This window comes from Stenella coeruleoalba, assembly GCF_951394435.1.
Source record: "Stenella coeruleoalba genome assembly, contig: scaffold_61, whole genome shotgun sequence".
Taxonomy (NCBI): domain Eukaryota; kingdom Metazoa; phylum Chordata; class Mammalia; order Artiodactyla; family Delphinidae; genus Stenella; species Stenella coeruleoalba.
Window position 1 is genome coordinate 10,395 of NW_027646361.1, and position 19,523 is coordinate 29,917.

At 43.9% G+C, this 19,523-nt stretch overlaps 1 long non-coding RNA gene across 1 annotated transcript in view; it reads left to right on the forward strand.

Moving 5' to 3' along the window:
• Positions 1–13,108: 13,108 nt before the first annotated feature.
• Positions 13,109–19,523, forward strand: part of LOC307181154 — a 2,002,597-nt gene continuing 1,996,182 nt past the window's right edge. The window contains exon 1 of the long non-coding RNA XR_013826033.1: positions 13,109–13,162. This is a non-coding gene — a long non-coding RNA (uncharacterized lncRNA). The remainder of the gene's footprint in view (positions 13,163–19,523) is intronic.

Genomic DNA, 19,523 nt, shown 5'->3' on the forward strand with positions numbered 1-19,523 from the left:
GACCCGTGTAATGGGTACCATGCAATATGACTTCAAAGGGTCTTCATTTGCTCACCGAACCTCTCCAATCCTATCACTGCTGCGTTTATGCCCCTGTACACATGCTTGATTCTCTTTCGGAGACATAGCAATCCATAGGTTTTAAGATACTTACTAGTCAGGTACATTCTTAGGCGTTTAATATGCGGTGTTGAGTCCATTTCGTTGAGCAAGGAGTAGCTCTTGTCTATTCCATATTTGACTTAAGGAACTTTATCTGTGCTCATTTCAATCTCTGGTTTTATGCAACACCCCAACTCACCTTTACCCTTAAGCAAGCATAAGTTGGTTTTCTAAATTTGAGACCCTGTTCTGTTCTGTAATTGAGTTCCTGTGTAGCCAAGTTTACATTCCGTGTATTACTGATATCTTATGATGTTTCTTTTTCTGTGTGACTTACTTCAGTTAGAATCATCATACCTGAATCCACTCATTGTGCTGCTAAGGGCCTGATGACACAGATTTCATTGCTGAGTGATATTGCTTTGTAAGTAAATACCACAACTTCTTTATCCATTTTTCACTTTCTGCGATGTTGAACTTGTACTGTAAACGAGGTTCTTGTAAACAGAGGCGTCCCAAACTTTGGGGTGGCTGTGTCTTTTTGATTTTAATTTCCCTAAGCTATAGGACCATAAGTGGCAGTGCCCTAGGCTCTGTTGCTTTGTTTTTTAGATGTTTCAGGAAACACCATACACTTCTCCCGAGTGTCTGTTGGCAATTTACATCCCGCCCATCAGCATAACAAGGCTCCCAGTTCTCCATGGCCTGTCCTGCCTTTCTGGATTTTACACTTTTTTCAGATGGCCCTTTTGACCGGGGGGAAGTGAGACTTCATTGTAGTGCAGATTTCCTTTGCAAGCTTGCTTGGTTGGCCAAAAAGGGCGTATGTGTTTTTTCCTGAATATATTCAGGAAAAAACGCATACGCCCTTTTTGGCCAAGTGCATCATTGTGGACGTTCTGCCTCTTTTCCTATGCTTTCAATGCAATTCCAGTCTACCTCCTGAAATCGGTTTCCTGCAATTCTGCCCCGCTTTCAAGTCCTCTTGGCAGCCTTACTTCAGTCTATTTTTGGACGATAGCTGTCATTTATAACTCTGCAGGTTTGTGAATTACAGTGCCCCTGAGCTCCTTTCTTCAACTCGCTTTCTTTTGAGCTGGCCGCAACACCGCAGGATGGCTTCAGGCCCTAATCTGGTTCCGGTACGGCACGCTGAGACTTTGGTTATTTCCTCTTCCTGGTGGGAAATGAGAGTTAAATTTGCCCGTCCAGACACCTCCAACTAGCCTCTCATTGGTTCTCGCTATTCCTGTTCATCTTCCGCAGAAATTGCAAACTGGGCCAAACAGGAGGTTAAAGGCGCTGACTCTCCAAGTGGGGAGAGTGTTAGTAAAGCGTCTGGAATGTTGCACCCGAGTACCAGGGGAGGAAAACTGAGACATATTTGAACACGTCTCCCATTCACATGGTTGATCATACTTGGGTTCCACATGCATGTTTTAGCTGAAGGAAGAATACCTTAAACCTGGAGAGTTGAGACCCGTGTAATGGGTACCATGCAATATGACTTCAAAGGGTCTTCATTTGCTCACCGAACCTCTCCAATCCTATCACTGCTGCGTTTATGCCCCTGTACACATGCTTGATTCTCTTTCGGAGACATAGCAATCCATAGGTTTTAAGATACTTACTAGTCAGGTACATTCTTAGGCGTTTAATATGCGGTGTTGAGTCCATTTCGTTGAACAAGGAGTAGCTCTTGTCTATTCCATATTTGACTTAAGGAACTTTATCTGTGCTCATTTCAATCTCTGGTTTTATGCAGCACCCCAACTCACCTTTACCCTTAAGCAAGCATAAGTTGGTTTTCTAAATTTGAGACCCTGTTCTGTTCTGTAATTCAGTTCCTGTGTAGCCAAGTTTACATTCCGTGTATTACTGATATCTTATGATGTTTCTTTTTCTGTGTGACTTACTTCAGTTAGAATCATCATACCTGAATCCACTCATTGTGCTGCTAAGGGCCTGATGACACAGATTTCATTGCTGAGTGATATTGCTTTGTAAGTAAATACCACAACTTCTTTATCCATTTTTCACTTTCTGCGATGTTGAACTTGTACTGTAAACGAGGTTCTTGTAAACAGAGGCGTCCCAAACTTTGGGGTGGCTGTGTCTTTTTGATTTTAATTTCCCTAAGCTATAGGACCATAAGTGGCAGTGCCCTAGGCTCTGTTGCTTTGTTTTTTAGATGTTTCAGGAAACACCATACACTTCTCCCGAGTGTCTGTTGGCAATTTACATCCCGCCCATCAGCATAACAAGGCTCCCAGTTCTCCATGGCCTGTCCTGCCTTTCTGGATTTTACACTTTTTTCAGATGGCCCTTTTGACCGGGGGGAAGTGAGACTTCATTGTAGTGCAGATTTCCTTTGCAAGCTTGCTTGGTTGGCCAAAAAGGGCGTATGCGTTTTTTCCTGAATATATTCAGGAAAAAACGCATACGCCCTTTTTGGCCAAGTGCATCATTGTGGACGTTCTGCCTCTTTTCCTATGCTTTCAATGCAATTCCAGTCTACCTCCTGAAATCGGTTTCCTGCAATTCTGCCCCGCTTTCAAGTCCTCTTGGCAGCCTTACTTCAGTCTATTTTTGGACGATAGCTGTCATTTATAACTCTGCAGGTTTGTGAATTACAGTGCCCCTGAGCTCCTTTCTTCAACTCGCTTTCTTTTGAGCTGGCCGCAACACCGCAGGATGGCTTCAGACCCTAATCTGGTTCCGGTACGGCGCGCTGAGACTTTGGTTATTTCCTCTTCCTGGTGGGAAATGAGAGTTAAATTTGCCCGTCCAGACACCTCCAGCTAGCCTCTCATTGGTTCTCGCTATTCCTGTTCATCTTCCGCAGAAATTGCAAACTGGGCCAAACAGGAGGTTAAAGGCGCTGACTCTCCAAGTGGGGAGAGTGTTAGTAAAGCGTCTGGAATGTTGCACCCGAGTACCAGGGGAGGAAAACTGAGACATATTTGAACACGTCTCCCATTCACATGGTTGATCATACTTGGGTTCCACATGCATGTTTTAGCTGAAGGAAGAATACCTTAAACCTGGAGAGTTGAGACCCGTGTAATGGGTACCATGCAATATGACTTCAAAGGGTCTTCATTTGCTCACCGAACCTCTCCAATCCTATCACTGCTGCGTTTATGCCCCTGTACACATGCTTGATTCTCTTTCGGAGACATAGCAATCCATAGGTTTTAAGATACTTACTAGTCAGGTACATTCTTAGGCGTTTAATATGCGGTGTTGAGTCCATTTCGTTGAACAAGGAGTAGCTCTTGTCTATTCCATATTTGACTTAAGGAACTTTATCTGTGCTCATTTCAATCTCTGGTTTTATGCAGCACCCCAACTCACCTTTACCCTTAAGCAAGCATAAGTTGGTTTTCTAAATTTGAGACCCTGTTCTGTTCTGTAATTCAGTTCCTGTGTAGCCAAGTTTACATTCCGTGTATTACTGATATCTTATGATGTTTCTTTTTCTGTGTGACTTACTTCAGTTAGAATCATCATACCTGAATCCACTCATTGTGCTGCTAAGGGCCTGATGACACAGATTTCATTGCTGAGTGATATTGCTTTGTAAGTAAATACCACAACTTCTTTATCCATTTTTCACTTTCTGCGATGTTGAACTTGTACTGTAAACGAGGTTCTTGTAAACAGAGGCGTCCCAAACTTTGGGGTGGCTGTGTCTTTTTGATTTTAATTTCCCTAAGCTATAGGACCATAAGTGGCAGTGCCCTAGGCTCTGTTGCTTTGTTTTTTAGATGTTTCAGGAAACACCATACACTTCTCCCGAGTGTCTGTTGGCAATTTACATCCCGCCCATCAGCATAACAAGGCTCCCAGTTCTCCATGGCCTGTCCTGCCTTTCTGGATTTTACACTTTTTTCAGATGGCCCTTTTGACCGGGGGGAAGTGAGACTTCATTGTAGTGCAGATTTCCTTTGCAAGCTTGCTTGGTTGGCCAAAAAGGGCGTATGCGTTTTTTCCTGAATATATTCAGGAAAAAACGCATACGCCCTTTTTGGCCAAGTGCATCATTGTGGACGTTCTGCCTCTTTTCCTATGCTTTCAATGCAATTCCAGTCTACCTCCTGAAATCGGTTTCCTGCAATTCTGCCCCGCTTTCAAGTCCTCTTGGCAGCCTTACTTCAGTCTATTTTTGGACGATAGCTGTCATTTATAACTCTGCAGGTTTGTGAATTACAGTGCCCCTGAGCTCCTTTCTTCAACTCGCTTTCTTTTGAGCTGGCCGCAACACCGCAGGATGGCTTCAGGCCCTAATCTGGTTCCGGTACGGCGCGCTGAGACTTTGGTTATTTCCTCTTCCTGGTGGGAAATGAGAGTTAAATTTGCCCGTCCAGACACCTCCAGCTAGCCTCTCATTGGTTCTCGCTATTCCTGTTCATCTTCCGCAGAAATTGCAAACTGGGCCAAACAGGAGGTTAAAGGCGCTGACTCTCCAAGTGGGGAGAGTGTTAGTAAAGCGTCTGGAATGTTGCACCCGAGTACCAGGGGAGGAAAACTGAGACATATTTGAACACGTCTCCCGTTCACATGGTTGATCATACTTGGGTTCCACATGCATGTTTTAGCTGAAGGAAGAATACCTTAAACCTGGAGAGTTGAGACCCGTGTAATGGGTACCATGCAATATGACTTCAAAGGGTCTTCATTTGCTCACCGAACCTCTCCAATCCTATCACTGCTGCGTTTATGCCCCTGTACACATGCTTGATTCTCTTTCGGAGACATAGCAATCCATAGGTTTTAAGATACTTACTAGTCAGGTACATTCTTAGGCGTTTAATATGCGGTGTTGAGTCCATTTCGTTGAGCAAGGAGTAGCTCTTGTCTATTCCATATTTGAATTAAGGAACTTTATCTGTGCTCATTTCAATCTCTGGTTTTATGCAGCACCCCAACTCACCTTTACCCTTAAGCAAGCATAAGTTGGTTTTCTAAATTTGAGACCCTGTTCTGTTCTGTAATTCAGTTCCTGTGTAGCCAAGTTTACATTCCGTGTATTACTGATATCTTACGATGTTTCTTTTTCTGTGTGACTTACTTCAGTTAGAATCATCATACCTGAATCCACTCATTGTGCTGCTAAGGGCCTGATGACACAGATTTCATTGCTGAGTGATATTGCTTTGTAAGTAAATACCACAACTTCTTTATCCATTTTTCACTTTCTGCGATGTTGAACTTGTACTGTAAACGAGGTTCTTGTAAACAGAGGCGTCCCAAACTTTGGGGTGGCTGTGTCTTTTTGATTTTAATTTCCCTAAGCTATAGGACCATAAGTGGCAGTGCCCTAGGCTCTGTTGCTTTGTTTTTTAGATGTTTCAGGAAACACCATACACTTCTCCCGAGTGTCTGTTGGCAATTTACATCCCACCCATCAGCATAACAAGGCTCCCAGTTCTCCATGGCCTGTCCTGCCTTTCTGGATTTTACACTTTTTTCAGATGGCCCTTTTGACCGGGGGGAAGTGAGACTTCATTGTAGTGCAGATTTCCTTTGCAAGCTTGCTTGGTTGGCCAAAAAGGGCGTATGCGTTTTTTCCTGAATATATTCAGGAAAAAACGCATAGGCCCTTTTTGGCCAAGTGCATCATTGTGGACGTTCTGCCTCTTTTCCTATGCTTTCAATGCAATTCCAGTCTACCTCCTGAAATCGGTTTCCTGCAATTCTGCCCCGCTTTCAAGTCCTCTTGGCAGCCTTACTTCAGTCTATTTTTGGACGATAGCTGTCATTTATAACTCTGCAGGTTTGTGAATTACAGTGCCCCTGAGCTCCTTTCTTCAACTCGCTTTCTTGTGACCTGGCCGCAACACCGCAGGATGGCTTCAGGCCCTAATCTGGTTCTGGCCCGGCACGCTGAGCCTTTGGTTATTTCCTCTTCCTGTTGGGAAATGAGAGTTAAATTTGCCCGTCCAGACACCTCCAGCTAGTCTCTCATTTGTTCTCGCTATTCCTGTTCATCTTCCGCAGAAATTGCAAACTGGGCCAAACAGGAGGTTAAAGGCGCTGACTCTCCAAGTGGGGAGAGTGTTAGTAAAGCGTCTGGAATGTTGCACCCGAGTACCAGGGGAGGAAAACTGAGACATATTTGAACACGTCTCCCGTTCACATGGTTGATCATACTTGGGTTCCACATGCATGTTTTAGCTGAAGGAAGAATACCTTAAACCTGGAGAGTTGAGACCCGTGTAATGGGTACCATGCAATATGACTTCAAAGGGTCTTCATTTGCTCACCGAACCTCTCCAATCCTATCACTGCTGCGTTTATGCCCCTGTACACATGCTTGATTCTCTTTCGGAGACATAGCAATCCATAGGTTTTAAGATACTTACTAGTCAGGTACATTCTTAGGCGTTTAATATGCGGTGTTGAGTCCATTTCGTTGAGCAAGGAGTAGCTCTTGTCTATTCCATATTTGACTTAAGGAACTTTATCTGTGCTCATTTCAATCTCTGGTTTTATGCAGCACCCCAACTCACCTTTACCCTTAAGCAAGCATAAGTTGGTTTTCTAAATTTGAGACCCTGTTCTGTTCTGTAATTCAGTTCCTGTGTAGCCAAGTTTACATTCCGTGTATTACTGATATCTTATGATGTTTCTTTTTCTGTGTGACTTACTTCAGTTAGAATCATCATACCTGAATCCACTCATTGTGCTGCTAAGGGCCTGATGACACAGATTTCATTGCTGAGTGATATTGCTTTGTAAGTAAATACCACAACTTCTTTATCCATTTTTCACTTTCTGCGATGTTGAACTTGTACTGTAAACGAGGTTCTTGTAAACAGAGGCGTCCCAAACTTTGGGGTGGCTGTGTCTTTTTGATTTTAATTTCCCTAAGCTATAGGACCATAAGTGGCAGTGCCCTAGGCTCTGTTGCTTTGTTTTTTAGATGTTTCAGGAAACACCATACACTTCTCCCAAGTGGTTCTTGGCAATTTACATCCCGCCCATCAGCATAACAAGGCTCCCAGTTCTCCATGGCCTGTCCTGCCTTTCTGGATTTTACACTTTTTTCAGATGGCCCTTTTGACCGGGGGGAAGTGAGACTTCATTGTAGTGCAGATTTCCTTTGCAAGCTTGCTTGGTTGGCCAAAAAGGGCGTATGCGTTTTTTCCTGAATATATTCAGGAAAAAACGCATACGCCCTTTTTGGCCAAGTGCATCATTGTGGACGTTCTGCCTCTTTTCCTATGCTTTCAATGCAATTCCAGTCTACCTCCTGAAATCGGTTTCCTGCAATTCTGCCCCGCTTTCAAGTCCTCTTGGCAGCCTTACTTCAGTCTATTTTTGGACGATAGCTGTCATTTATAACTCTGCAGGTTTGTGAATTACAGTGCCCCTGAGCTCCTTTCTTCAACTCGCTTTCTTGTGACCTGGCCGCAACACCGCAGGATGGCTTCAGGCCCTAATCTGGTTCCGGTACGGCGCGCTGAGACTTTGGTTATTTCCTCTTCCTGGTGGGAAATGAGAGTTAAATTTGCCCGTCCAGACACCTCCAGCTAGCCTCTCATTGGTTCTCGCTATTCCTGTTCATCTTCCGCAGAAATTGCAAACTGGGCCAAACAGGAGGTTAAAGGCGCTGACTCTCCAAGTGGGGAGAGTGTTAGTAAAGCGTCTGGAATGTTGCACCCGAGTACCAGGGGAGGAAAACTGAGACATATTTGAACACGTCTCCCGTTCACATGGTTGATCATACTTGGGTTCCACATGCATGTTTTAGCTGAAGGAAGAATACCTTAAACCTGGAGAGTTGAGACCCGTGTAATGGGTACCATGCAATATGACTTCAAAGGGTCTTCATTTGCTCACCGAACCTCTCCAATCCTATCACTGCTGCGTTTATGCCCCTGTACACATGCTTGATTCTCTTTCGGAGACATAGCAATCCATAGGTTTTAAGATACTTACTAGTCAGGTACATTCTTAGGCGTTTAATATGCGGTGTTGAGTCCATTTCGTTGAGCAAGGAGTAGCTCTTGTCTATTCCATATTTGACTTAAGGAACTTTATCTGTGCTCATTTCAATCTCTGGTTTTATGCAGCACCCCAACTCACCTTTACCCTTAAGCAAGCATAAGTTGGTTTTCTAAATTTGAGACCCTGTTCTGTTCTGTAATTCAGTTCCTGTGTAGCCAAGTTTACATTCCGTGTATTACTGATATCTTATGATGTTTCTTTTTCTGTGTGACTTACTTCAGTTAGAATCATCATACCTGAATCCACTCATTGTGCTGCTAAGGGCCTGATGACACAGATTTCATTGCTGAGTGATATTGCTTTGTAAGTAAATACCACAACTTCTTTATCCATTTTTCACTTTCTGCGATGTTGAACTTGTACTGTAAACGAGGTTCTTGTAAACAGAGGCGTCCCAAACTTTGGGGTGGCTGTGTCTTTTTGATTTTAATTTCCCTAAGCTATAGGACCATAAGTGGCAGTGCCCTAGGCTCTGTTGCTTTGTTTTTTAGATGTTTCAGGAAACACCATACACTTCTCCCGAGTGTCTGTTGGCAATTTACATCCCGCCCATCAGCATAACAAGGCTCCCAGTTCTCCATGGCCTGTCCTGCCTTTCTGGATTTTACACTTTTTTCAGATGGCCCTTTTGACCGGGGGGAAGTGAGACTTCATTGTAGTGCAGATTTCCTTTGCAAGCTTGCTTGGTTGGCCAAAAAGGGCGTATGCGTTTTTTCCTGAATATATTCAGGAAAAAACGCATACGCCCTTTTTGGCCAAGTGCATCATTGTGGACGTTCTGCCTCTTTTCCTATGCTTTCAATGCAATTCCAGTCTACCTCCTGAAATCGGTTTCCTGCAATTCTGCCCCGCTTTCAAGTCCTCTTGGCAGCCTTACTTCAGTCTATTTTTGGACGATAGCTGTCATTTATAACTCTGCAGGTTTGTGAATTACAGTGCCCCTGAGCTCCTTTCTTCAACTCGCTTTCTTGTGACCTGGCCGCAACACCGCAGGATGGCTTCAGGCCCTAATCTGGTTCCGGCCCGACATGCTGAGCCTTTGGTTAATTCCTCTTCCTGGTGGGAAATGAGAGTTAAATTTGCCCGTCCAGACACCTCCAGCTAGCCTCTCATTGGTTCTCGCTATTCCTGTTCATCTTCCGCAGAAATTGCAAACTGGGCCAAACAGGAGGTTAAAGGCGCTGACTCTCCAAGTGGGGAGAGTGTTAGTAAAGCGTCTGGAATGTTGCACCCGAGTACCAGGGGAGGAAAACTGAGACATATTTGAACACGTCTCCCATTCACATGGTTGATCATACTTGGGTTCCACATGCATGTTTTAGCTGAAGGAAGAATACCTTAAACCTGGAGAGTTGAGACCCGTGTAATGGGTACCATGCAATATGACTTCAAAGGGTCTTCATTTGCTCACCGAACCTCTCCAATCCTATCACTGCTGCGTTTATGCCCCTGTACACATGCTTGATTCTCTTTCGGAGACATAGCAATCCATAGGTTTTAAGATACTTACTAGTCAGGTACATTCTTAGGCGTTTAATATGCGGTGTTGAGTCCATTTCGTTGAGCAAGGAGTAGCTCTTGTCTATTCCATATTTGACTTAAGGAACTTTATCTGTGCTCATTTCAATCTCTGGTTTTATGCAGCACCCCAACTCACCTTTACCCTTAAGCAAGCATAAGTTGGTTTTCTAAATTTGAGACCCTGTTCTGTTCTGTAATTCAGTTCCTGTGTAGCCAAGTTTACATTCCGTGTATTACTGATATCTTACGATGTTTCTTTTTCTGTGTGACTTACTTCAGTTAGAATCATCATACCTGAATCCACTCATTGTGCTGCTAAGGGCCTGATGACACAGATTTCATTGCTGAGTGATATTGCTTTGTAAGTAAATACCACAACTTCTTTATCCATTTTTCACTTTCTGCGATGTTGAACTTGTACTGTAAACGAGGTTCTTGTAAACAGAGGCGTCCCAAACTTTGTGGTGGCTGTGTCTTTTTGATTTTAATTTCCCTAAGCTATAGGACCATAAGTGGCAGTGCCCTAGGCTCTGTTGCTTTGTTTTTTAGATGTTTCAGGAAACACCATACACTTCTCCCGAGTGTCTGTTGGCAATTTACATCCCGCCCATCAGCATAACAAGGCTCCCAGTTCTCCATGGCCTGTCCTGCCTTTCTGGATTTTACACTTTTTTCAGATGGCCCTTTTGACCGGGGGGAAGTGAGACTTCATTGTAGTGCAGATTTCCTTTGTAAGCTTGCTTGGTTGGCCAAAAAGGGCGTATGCGTTTTTTCCTGAATATATTCAGGAAAAAACGCATACGCCCTTTTTGGCCAAGTGCATCATTGTGGACGTTCTGCCTCTTTTCCTATGCTTTCAATGCAATTCCAGTCTACCTCCTGAAATCGGTTTCCTGCAATTCTGCCCCGCTTTCAAGTCCTCTTGGCAGCCTTACTTCAGTCTATTTTTGGACGATAGCTGTCATTTATAACTCTGCAGGTTTGTGAATTACAGTGCCCCTGAGCTCCTTTCTTCAACTCGCTTTCTTTTGAGCTGGCCGCAACACCGCAGGATGGCTTCAGGCCCTAATCTGGTTCCGGTACGGCGCGCTGAGACTTTGGTTATTTCCTCTTCCTGGTGGGAAATGAGAGTTAAATTTGCCCGTCCAGACACCTCCAGCTAGCCTCTCATTGGTTCTCGCTATTCCTGTTCATCTTCCGCAGAAATTGCAAACTGGGCCAAACAGGAGGTTAAAGGCGCTGACTCTCCAAGTGGGGAGAGTGTTAGTAAAGCGTCTGGAATGTTGCACCCGAGTACCAGGGGAGGAAAACTGAGACATATTTGAACACGTCTCCCGTTCACATGGTTGATCATACTTGGGTTCCACATGCATGTTTTAGCTGAAGGAAGAATACCTTAAACCTGGAGAGTTGAGACCCGTGTAATGGGTACCATGCAATATGACTTCAAAGGGTCTTCATTTGCTCACCGAACCTCTCCAATCCTATCACTGCTGCGTTTATGTCCCTGTACACACGCTTGATTCTCTTTTGGAGACATAGCAATCCATAGGTTTTAAGATACTTACTAGTCAGGTACATTCTTAGGTGTTTAATATGGGGTGTTGAGTCCATTTCGTTGAGCAAGGAGTAGCTCTTGTCTATTCCATATTTGGCTGAAGGAACTTTACCTGTGCTCATTTCAATCTGTGGTTTTATGCAGCACCCCAACTCACCTTTCCCCTTAAGCAAGCATAAGTTGGTTTTCTAAATTTGAGACCCTGTTCTGTTCTGTAATTCAGTTCCTGTGTAGCCAAGTTTACATTCCGTGTATTACTGATATCTTATGATGTTTCTTTTTCTGTGTGACTTACTTCAGTTAGAATCATCATACCTGAATCCACTCATTGTGCTGCTAAGGGCCTGATGACATAGATTTCATTGCTGAGTGATATTGCTTTGTAAGTAAATACCACAACTTCTTTATCCATTTTTCACTTTCTGCGATGTTGAACTTGTACTGTAAACGAGGTTCTTGTAAACAGAGGCGTCCCAAACTTTGGGGTGGCTGTGTCTTTTTGATTTTAATTTCCCTAAGCTATAGGACCATAAGTGGCAGTGCCCTAGGCTCTGTTGCTTTGTTTTTTAGATGTTTCAGGAAACACCATACACTTCTCCCGAGTGTCTGTTGGCAATTTACATCCCGCCCATCAGCATAACAAGGCTCCCAGTTCTCCATGGCCTGTCCTGCCTTTCTGGATTTTACACTTTTTTCAGATGGCCCTTTTGACCGGGGGGAAGTGAGACTTCATTGTAGTGCAGATTTCCTTTGCAAGCTTGCTTGGTTGGCCAAAAAGGGCGTATGCGTTTTTTCCTGAATATATTCAGGAAAAAACGCATACGCCCTTTTTGGCCAAGTGCATCATTGTGGACGTTCTGCCTCTTTTCCTATGCTTTCAATGCAATTCCAGTCTACCTCCTGAAATCGGTTTCCTGCAATTCTGCCCCGCTTCCAAGTCCTCTTGGCAGCCTTACTTCAGTCTATTTGTGGACGATAGCTGTCATTTATAACTCTGCAGGTTTGTGAATTACAGTGCCCCTGAGCTCCTTTCTTCAACTCGCTTTCTTGTGACCTGGCCGCAACACCGCAGGATGGCTTCAGGCCCTAATCTGGTTCCGGCACGGCACGCTGAGCCTTTGGTTATTTCCTCTTCGTGGTGGGAAATGAGAGTTAAATTTGCCCGTCCAGACACCTCCAGCTAGCCTCTCATTGGTTCTCGCTATTCCTGTTCATCTTCCGCAGAAATTGCAAACTGGGCCAAACAGGAGGTTAAAGGCGCTGACTCTCCAAGTGGGGAGAGTGTTAGTAAAGCGTCTGGAATGTTGCACCCGAGTACCAGGGGAGGAAAACTGAGACATATTTGAACACGTCTCCCGTTCACATGGTTGATCATACTTGGGTTCCACATGCATGTTTTAGCTGAAGGAAGAATACCTTAAACCTGGAGAGTTGAGACCCGTGTAATGGGTACCATGCAATATGACTTCAAAGGGTCTTCATTTGCTCACCGAACCTCTCCAATCCTATCACTGCTGCGTTTATGCCCCTGTACACATGCTTGATTCTCTTTCGGAGACATAGCCATCCATAGGTTTTAAGATACTTACTAGTCAGGTACATTCTTAGGCGTTTAATATGCGGTGTTGAGTCCATTTCGTTGAGCAAGGAGTAGCTCTTGTCTATTCCATATTTGGCCTAAGGAACTTTATCTGTGCTCATTTCAATCTCTGGTTTTATGCAGCACCCCAACTCACCTTTACCCTTAAGCAAGCATAAGTTGGTTTTCTAAATTTGAGACCCTGTTCTGTTCTGTAATTCAGTTCCTGTGTAGCCAAGTTTACATTCCGTGTATTACTGATATCTTATGATGTTTCTTTTTCTGTGTGACTTATTTCAGTTAGAATCATCATACCTGAATCCACTCATTGTGCTGCTAAGGGCCTGATGACACAGATTTCATTGCTGAGTGATACTGCATTGTACGTAAGTACCACAAGTTCTTTATCCATTTTTCACTTTCTGTGATATTGAACTTGTACGGTAAACGAGGTTCTTGTAAACGGAGGCGTCCCAAACTTTGGGGTGGCTGTGTCTTTTTGATTTTAATTTCCCTAAGCTATAGGACCATAAGTGGAAGTGCCCTAGGCTCTGTTGCTTTGTTTTTTAGATGTTTCAGGAAACACCATACACTTCTCCCTAGTGGTTGTTGGGAATTTACATCCCGCCCATCAGCATAACAAGGCTCCCAGTTCTCCATGGCCTGTCCTGCCTTTCTGGATTTTACACTTTTTTCAGATGGCCCTTTTGACCGGGGGGAAGTGAGACTTCATTGTAGTGCAGATTTCCTTTGCAAGCTTGCTTGGTTGGCCAAAAAGGGCGTATGCGTTTTTTCCTGAATATATTCAGGAAAAAACGCATACGCCCTTTTTGGCCAAGTGCATCATTGTGGACGTTCTGCCTCTTTTCCTATGCTTTCAATGCAATTCCAGTCTACCTCCTGAAATCGGTTTCCTGCAATTCTGCCCCGCTTTCAAGTCCTCTTGGCAGCCTTACTTCAGTTTATTTTTGGACGATAGCTGTCATTTATAACTCTGCAGGTTTGTGAATTACAGTGCCCCTGAGCTCCTTTCTTCAACTCGCTTTCTTGTGAGCTGGCTGCAACACTGCAGGATGGCTTCAGGCCCTAATCTGGTTCCGGCACGGCACGCTGAGACTTTGGTTATTTCCTCTTCCTGGTGGGAAATGAGAGTTAAATTTGCCCGTCCAGACACCTCCAGCTAGCCTCTCATTGGTTCTCACTATTCCTGTTCATCTTCCGCAGAAATTGCAAACTGGGCCAAACAGGAGGTTAAAGGCGCTGACTCTCCAAGTGGGGAGAGTGTTAGTAAAGCGTCTGGAATGTTGCACCCCAGTACCAGGGTAGGAAAACTGAGACATATTTGAACACGTCTCCCGTTCACATGGTTGATCATACTTGGGTTCCACATGCATGTTTTAGCTGAAGGAAGAATACCTTAAACCTGGAGAGTTGAGACCCGTGTAATGGGTACCATGCAATATGACTTCAAAGGGTCTTCATTTGCTCACCGAACCTCTCCAATCCCATCACTGTGGCGTTTATGCCCCTGTACACATGCTTGATTCTCTTTTGGAGGCATAGCAATCCATAGGTTTTAAGATACTTACTAGTCAGGTACATTCTTAGGCGTTTAATATGTGGTTTTGAGTCCATTTTGTTGAGCAAGGAGTAGCTCTTGTCTATTCCATATTTGGCTTAAGGAACTTTATCTGTGCTCATTTCAATCTCTGGTTTTATGCAGCACCCCAACTCACCTTCACCCTTAAGCAAGCATAAGTTGGTTTTCTAAATTTGAGACCCTGTTCTGTTCTGTAATTCAGTTCCTGTGTAGCCAAGTTTACATTCCGTGTATTACTGATATCTTATGATGTTTCTTTTTCTGTGTGACTTATTTCAGTTAGAATCATCGTACCTGAATCCACTCATTATGCTGCTACGGGCCTGATGACATAGATTTCATTGCTGAGTGATACTGCATTGTACGTAAGTACCACAAGTTCTTTATCCATTTTTCACTTTCTGCGATGTTGAACTTGTACTGTAAACGAGGTTCTTGTAAACAGAGGCGTCCCAAACTTTGGGGTGGCTGTGTCTTTTTGATTTTAATTTCCCTAAGCTATAGGACCATAAGTGGCAGTGTCCTAGGCTCTGTTGCTTTGTTTTTTAGATGTTTCAGGAAACACCATACACTTCTCCTGAGTGTCTGTTGGCAATTTACATCCCGCCCATCAGCATAACAAGGCTGCCAGTTCTCCATGGCCTGTCCTGCCTTTCTGGATTTTACACTTTTTTCAGATGGCCCTGTTGACCGGGGGGAAGTGAGACTTCATTGTAGTGCAGATTTCCTTTGCAAGCTTGCTTGGTTGGCCAAAAAGGGCGTATGTGTTTTTTCCTGAATATATTCAGGAGAAAACGCATACGCCCTTTTTGGCCAAGTGCATCATTGTGGACGTTCTGCCTCTTTTCCTATGCTTTCAATGCAATTCCAGTCTACCTCCTGAAATCGGTTTCCTGCAATTCTGCCCCGCTTTCAAGTCCTCTTGGCAGCCTTACTTCAGTATATTTTTGGACGATAGCTGTCATTTATAACTCTGCAGGTTTGTGAATTACAGTGCCCCTGAGCTCCTTTCTTCAACTCGCTTTCTTTTGAGCTGGCCGCAACACCGCAGGATGGCTTCAGGCCCTAATCTGGTTCCGGCACGGCACGCTGAGCCTTTGGTTAATTCCTCTTCCTGGTGGGAAATGAGAGTTAAATTTGCCCGTCCAGACACCTCCAGCTAGCCTCTCATTGGTTCTCGCTATTCCTGTTCATCTTCCGCAGAAATTGCAAACTGTGCCAAACAGGAGGTTAAAGGGACTGACTCTCCAAGTGGGGAGAGTGTTAGTAAACCGTCTGGAATGTTGCACCCGAGTACCAGGGTATGAAAACTGAGACATATTTGAACACGTCTCCCGATCACATGGTTGATCATACTCTAGGTTCCACATGCATGTTTTAGCTGAAGGAAGAATACCTTAAACCTGGGTAGTTGAAACCCGTGGAATGGGTACCATGCAACATGACTTCAAAGGGTCTTCATTTGCTCACCGAACCTCTCCAATCCTATCACTGCTGCGTTTATGCCCCTGTACACATGCTTGATTCTCTTTCGGAGACATAGCAATCCATAGGTTTTAAGATACTTACTAGTCAGGTACATTCTTAGCCGTTTAATATGCGGTGTTGAGTCCATTTCGTTGAGCAAGGAGTAGCTCTTGTCTATTCCATATTTGACTTAAGGAACTTTATCTGTGCTCATTTCAATCTCTGGTTTTATGCAGCACCCCAACTAACCTTTACCCTTAAGCAAGCATAAGTTGGTTTTCTAAATTTGAGTCCCTGTTCTGTTCTGTAATTCAGTTCCTGTGTAGCCAAGTTTACATTCCGTGTATTAGTGATATCTTATGATGTTTCTTTTTCTGTGTGACTTACTTCAGTTAGAATCATCATACCTGAATCCACTCATTGTGCTGCTAAGGGCCTGATGACACAGATTTCATTGCTGAGTGATATTACTTTGTAAGTAAATACCACAACTTCTTTATCCATTTTTCACTTTCTGCGATGTTGAACTTGTACTGTAAACGAGGTTCTTGTAAACAGAGGCGTCCCAAACTTTGGGGTGGCTGTGTCTTTTTGATTTTAATTTCCCTAAGCTATAGGACCATAAGTGGCAGTGCCCTAGGCTCTGTTGCTTTGTTTTTTAGATGTTTCAGGAAACACCATACACTTCTCCCTAGTGGTTGTTGGCAATTTACATCCCACCCATCAGCATAACAAGGCTCCCAGTTCTCTATGGCCTGTTGCGTTTCTGGATTTTACACTTTTTTCAGATGGCCCTTTTGACCGGGGGGAAGTGAGACTTCATTGTAGTGCAGATTTCCTTTGCAAGCTTGCTTGGTTGGCCAAAAAGGGCGTATGCGTTTTTTCCTGAATATATTCAGGAAAAAATGCATACGCCCTTTTTGGCCAAGTGCATCATTGTGGACGTTCTGCCTCTTTTCCTATGCTTTCAATGCAATTCCAGTCTACCTCCTGAAATCGGTTTCCTGCAATTCTGCCCCGCTTTCAAGTCCTCTTGGCAGCCTTACTTCAGTCTATTTTTGGACGATAGCTGTCATTTATAACTCTGCAGGTTTGTGAATTACAGTGCCCCTGAGCTCCTTTCTTCAACTCGCTTTCTTGTGACCTGGCCGCAACACCGCATGATGGCTTCAGGCCCTAATCTGGTTCTGGCACGGCACGCTGAGCCTTTGGTTATTTCCTCTTCCTGGTGGGAAATGAGAGTTAAATTTGCCCGTCCAGACACCTCCAGCTAGCCTCTCATTGGTTCTCGCTATTCCTGTTCATCTTCCGCAGAAATTGCAAACTGGGCCAAACAGGAGGTTAAAGGCGCTGACTCTCCAAGTGGGGAGAGTGTTAGTAAAGCGTCTGGAATGTTGCACCCGAGTACCAGGGGAGGAAAACTGAGACATATTTGAACACGTCTCCCGTTCACATGGTTGATCATACTTGGGTTCCACATGCATGTTTTAGCTGAAGGAAGAATACCTTAAACCTGGAGAGTTAAGACCCGTGTAATGGGTACCATGCAATATGATTTCAAAGGGTCTTCATTTGCTCACCAAACCTCTCCAATCCTATCACTGCTGCGTTTATGCCCCTATACACATGCTTGATTCTCTTTCGGAGACATAGCAATCCATAGGTTTTAAGATACTTACTAGTCAGGTACATTCTTAGGCGTTTAATATGCGATGTTGAGTCCATTTCGTTGAGCAAGGAGTAGCTCTTGTCTATTCCATATTTGACTTAAGGAACTTTATCTGTGCTCATTTCAATCTCTGGTTTTATGCAGCACCCCAACTCACCTTTCCCCTTAAGCAAGCATAAGTTGGTTTTCTAAATTTGAGACCCTGTTCTGTTCTGTAATTCAGTTCCTGTGTAGCCAAGTTTACATTCCATGTATTACTGATATGTTATGATGTTTCTTTTTCTGTGTGACTTATTTCAGTTAGAATCATCATACCTGAATCCACTCATTGTGCTGCTAAGGGCCTGATGACACAGATTTCATTGCTGAGTGATATTGCTTTGTAAGTAAATACCACAACTTCTTTATCCATTTTTCACTTTCTGCGATTTTGAACTTGTACTGTAAACGAGGTTCTTGTAAACAGAGCCGTTCCAAACTTTGGGGTGGCTGTGTCTTTTTGATTTTAAATTCCCTAAGCTATAGGACCATAAGTGGAAGTGCTCTAGGTTCTGTTGCTTTGTTTTTTAGATGTTTCAGGAAACACCATACACTTCTCCCGAGTGGTTGTTGGCAATTTACATCCCGCCCATCAGCATAACAAGGCTCCCAGTTCTCCATGGCCTGTCCTGCCTTTCTGGATTTTACACTTTTTTCAGATGGCCCTTTTGACCGGGGGGAAGTGAGACTTCATTGTAGTGCAGATTTCCTTTGCAAGCTTGCTTGGTTGGCCAAAAAGGGCGTATGCGTTTTTTCCTGAATATATTCAGGAAAAAACGCATACGCCCTTTTTGGCCAAGTGCATCATTGTGGACGTTCTGCCTCTTTTCCTATGCTTTCAATGCAATTCCAGTCTACCTCCTGAAATCGGTTTCCTGCAATTCTGCCCCGATTTCAAGTCCTCTTGGCAGCCTTACTTCAGTCTATTTTTGGGCGATAGCTGTCATTTATAACTCTGCAGGTTTGTGAATTACAGTGCCACTGAGCTCCTTTCTTCAACTCGCTTTCTTGTGACCTGGCCGCAACACCGCAGGATGGCTTCAGGCCCTAATCTGGTTCCGGCACGGCACGCTGAGCCTTTGGTTATTTCCTCTTCCTGGTGGGAAATGAGAGTTAAATTTGCCCGTCCAGACACCTCCAGCTAGTCTCTCATTGGTTCTCGCTATTCCTGTTCATCTTCCGCAGAAATTGCAAACTGGGCCAAACAGGAGGTTAAAGGCGCTGACTCTCCAAGTGGGGAGAGTGTTAGTAAAGCATCTGGAATGTTGCACCCGAGTACCAGGGGAGGAAAACTGAGACATATTTGAACACGTCTCCCGTTCACATGGTTGATCATACTTGGGTTCCACATGCATGTTTTAGCTGAAGGAAGAATACCTTAAACCTGGAGAGTTGAGACCCGTGTAATGGGTACCATGCAATATGACTTCAAAGGGTCTTCATTTGCTCACCGAACCTCTCCAATCCTATCACTGCTGCGTTTATGCCCCTGTACACATGCTTGATTCTCTTTCGGAGACATAGCAATCCATAGGTTTTAAGATACTTACTAGTCAGGTACATTCTTAGGCGTTTAATATGCGGTGTTGAGTCCATTTCGTTGAGCAAGGAGTAGCTCTTGTCTATTCCATATTTGGCTTAAGGAACTTTATCTGTGCTCATTTCAATCTCTGGTTTTATGCAGCACCCCAACTCACCTTTCCCCTTAAGCAAGCATAAGTTGGTTTTCTAAATTTGAGACCCTGTTCTGTTCTGTAATTCAGTTCCTGTGTAGCCAAGTTTACATTCCGTGTATTACTGATATCTTATGATGTTTCTTTTTCTGTGTGACTTATTTCAGTTAGAATCATCATACCTGAATCCACTCATTGTGCTGCTAAGGGCCTGATGACACAGATTTCATTGCTGAGTGATATTGCTTTGTAAGTAAATACCACAACTTCTTTATCCATTTTTCACTTTCTGCGATGTT